Source organism: Hylaeus anthracinus, unplaced genomic scaffold (genome assembly GCF_026225885.1).
Source record: "Hylaeus anthracinus isolate JK02 unplaced genomic scaffold, UHH_iyHylAnth1.0_haploid 11985, whole genome shotgun sequence".
In the NCBI taxonomy this organism is placed as follows: domain Eukaryota; kingdom Metazoa; phylum Arthropoda; class Insecta; order Hymenoptera; family Colletidae; genus Hylaeus; species Hylaeus anthracinus.
Window position 1 is genome coordinate 12,067,292 of NW_026534333.1, and position 3,759 is coordinate 12,071,050.

Genomic DNA, 3,759 nt, shown 5'->3' on the forward strand with positions numbered 1-3,759 from the left:
CATTCTTTTAAGAAATCAAAAATACGTAGACAAGCTGAAACATCAGGTTTCGCAACAAACGATTCAACATTAAGTGGGAGACACACTTTCATATTTTGAAGCTTCTTTCACAGATTTTATTAACTAGTAAATGTTGTTTGGACTATATCTATCTTAGAGATATTCCGAGAATATGTAAAATATCATTGATTATAAAAAAAGAATTTAAGAAATCACAATTTCACAGAAAAGTTCTTTAGGGAAATTGATCGGTGTACGAATACATTCTAGAATCCACTGAACATATCATTAAAAACCACGGAGATTTATTTTGTTACAAATCTTATTGCGTTTATAATAATTAGACTACGGATCTTTATGCAAAATAAAATCTTGGCGAACGTGCCTAGAAAAATTCAACCTAAATAGGAATTTATTTTATTCTGCAAATATTATAACATGAACTTTACTTTCAATCATTTTTATATTCTTGCATATTTTTTGCACTTTGCAGGTTCTTGCACATTCAAATTTCCTGTAAATGCATAAAGATCCGCAGTCTGATAATAATAAGTTCTCACAAGATCAACTGATGATCAACGTATTACACATGTTTGAAGTTCATCTGTTATCAGCTATAAGATTGCAATGAAAGAAATTCCTCATCACATTAAAATAAAACAAAAAAACATGCCAAATGAACACAATAGAAAGGTTAACAGGGGTTAATAAGACGTTTTGCGTCTACAATGATAACAGGCCGCATATGTATAAGACAGCGAGCAGACCCGGCAGTATGATGTACAATTAGCGGCGTCGATAAGTTAATAAAGCATCGTTTGACCCTTTTCCAGAGTTCAAAGATTAGGTCAGATTGAACGCGTGCCATGATACGGTTCAATTAAATTAATTGTTTCTTCCAGGAACTACGCCAAACGTTCCTGAATAGTAACAAACACATACGTATTGTTCATTTCGTTTTGTCAGAATTGATTCACGGGTTTTCCTTATCACATGAATGCATAGGTGAGCCTCGTACTACTGTGCAATTCACAATTATTTGTTCAGTAACTATTACTTACAAAATGACAAAATAACCACGGTTACCTTGTTCCAAATATAGAATCACTTATCTTCAGTTAACTATTCGGGGTATCGAAAAGTAATGTCATTTTCTTTTACATTAAATTCAAGCAAATTCATTCTTAGCAATTATCTATTTTTAAGCAATTGTCAATCGTTACCTTTATGTCATCTAGTGCGCAAATTTTCAATTCAAGATCGATAAAAATCAATGATCATTGATTTTGATTAAGCATTGAGATTTCCAGAAACGACATTATTTTTCCAGTCCACCTAATGGTAACTAATAATTCTCTTTTGTTGCACGCGAAATTCAAAGAAACCTCAGCGATATTCGTCAATAAACATCTACCATTTAAAATTTCAATGAATCGTATCCACTTTCATTTACAATAAAAATATCTTTTAAAATAAATCTGTTAAAACTTCATTTAATTATGTCTACTTTCGTTTAAAATAACAATGTCAGACTCATCCCCCATGCCGTTGGTTTGATTTAAAAAAAAAAAAAGAATTCTAAAGTCCCTTTTGAAAAATGGTTTGCACGAAAAAGATAATCCCAATTATTTATTCAGTAACTATTACTTACAAAATGACAAAATAACCACGGTTACATTGTTCCAAATATAGAATCGCTTATCTCCAGTTAACTAGTAACTAATAATTCTCTTTTGTTATCATATGTGATCATATCCACTTTCATTTAACAATAAAAATATCTTTTAAAATAAATCTGTTAAAACTTCATTTAATTATGTCCACTTTCGTTTAAAATAACAATGTCAGACGTATCCCCCATGCCGTTGGTTTAATTTAAAAAAAAAAAAAAAATCTAAAGTCCCTTTTGAAAAATGGCTTGCAATAAAAAGATAATCCCAATTATGTAATTCAACTTCTTCCTATATCCACATTTTGTATCTTCGTTTAGGAAAGGAGAATATAGAACAGTTGCAGTGCTGAGAAGCAATGAAAGTGTATATAAAAAAAAAAAAAAAAAACAATAACAGCAATTGAGATAAACTTATCATGGGGGCGGATAATGACCCAACCACTTCTCAGAGACTACTTATGTATCATTTCCACATTTTATGTGGAATATATTATATTATGTTATGGACTTTCGATTAAATACAATTTCAATTGTTTCCTACGTCATTTTTTTTAACGAACATTGCAGAGTCATCAAACACAGTCAGACAGACATTGACAGACAAAAGCTGAACAAAGCCCTGCGGCTTTTGCTTCGTCACAAAGAGGCCAGAAATAAATTTACGCGCACTAACATCCGAGATTGGACCAAGGTAATCGATTTTATCTGTACTCTCATCAAATACCTCTACGAACACTTTCAGAGACGAAATAGCGAACAGTGAAAGAAACACGTATCGCAAACCAGTAAATGAATTAATAAATTGACGAATATTTTTTTAGGTCACTAACTGTTATTAACAACCCTACTATTGTTTTCACTTTGCTGATAATATTTTTCTTTGTATCGTTCCCTCGTAAGATATTAAACTGTTCCGGTTTAAACAGAACACCCTGTATATACGAACATCTAATTTTTGAACTTGTTAAAAATGGAAGAAGTCCGACACATTAACAAGGTATTATATTATTACTAGACTGCGGATATTTATGCATTTATAGGGGATTTGAATGTACCAGAAACTACAAAATGGAAACAATACGCAAGAATATAAAAAATATTGAGAGTAAAGTTCACATTATAATATTTGCAGAGTAAAATAAATTCCTATTTACGTTCCATTTTTGTAGGTACGTTTGCCAAGATTTTATTTTGCATAAATATCCGCACTCTACTAATAAGAATATAGTATACAGTATTGCCTCGAAATAAGCAACTCGCTATTAAAATGGCCAAGATTTTATTTTGCATAAATATCCGCAGTCTGATTATTACCGACTCATTGTGTTCTGAGTTCAATTTCTTATTCATCGAATTTTTATTATTTAAACGAATAATAATTAATTCGAATAATTTTCTAGTTACGGCGCACGATGTATCTCACGAGAAGACGAGGGTATCAAGACGTTCAGAACAATGTGCCAAAAGCACAATTAATACGACCGCAATTGATAAAACGCTTGGAAACTGGTAACAATAGCTGCACGTGTTCCTCAATCGTCATGAAACAACGCTTCCAGACTCGACAAGCAAATGTCGATGGACTATTTTATCCGAGTCGAGAATTTCTCATAAAATAAAGTTCATGCTATCGAAATGTACTCGAATACAATCACTTATATTTTACTGAAATAATATTAGAAACTAGACCGAATTAATCTGACTGTTTAAAATTTGAATGCGGATTGAAATTCATTTAGGATGTACGTACAGTGGGTGTAGAAAGTATTCGTACACTGATCAATTTCCAAAAAAAACTGTAAAATTGTAATTTATTAACTTGTCTTTTATAAACAATGACATTCTACATATTCTCGGAAATCTCTACAACAGATAGATTACAAAAAAAAATAGCTATTTATGTAAGCTGCGAAATTAACAAAAAAAAAGAACAATTAATCGACAGAAATATCGAATGAATTAGTATTCGCGCAACTATTTAATTTTTAAAACTTCGTTAAAAAAAGAAAGAAATTTACATTAATTTATAAGTATATAATACTTCCTTCGTGGGATTTCCTTTTGATTTTATAATTATTGCAACTCTT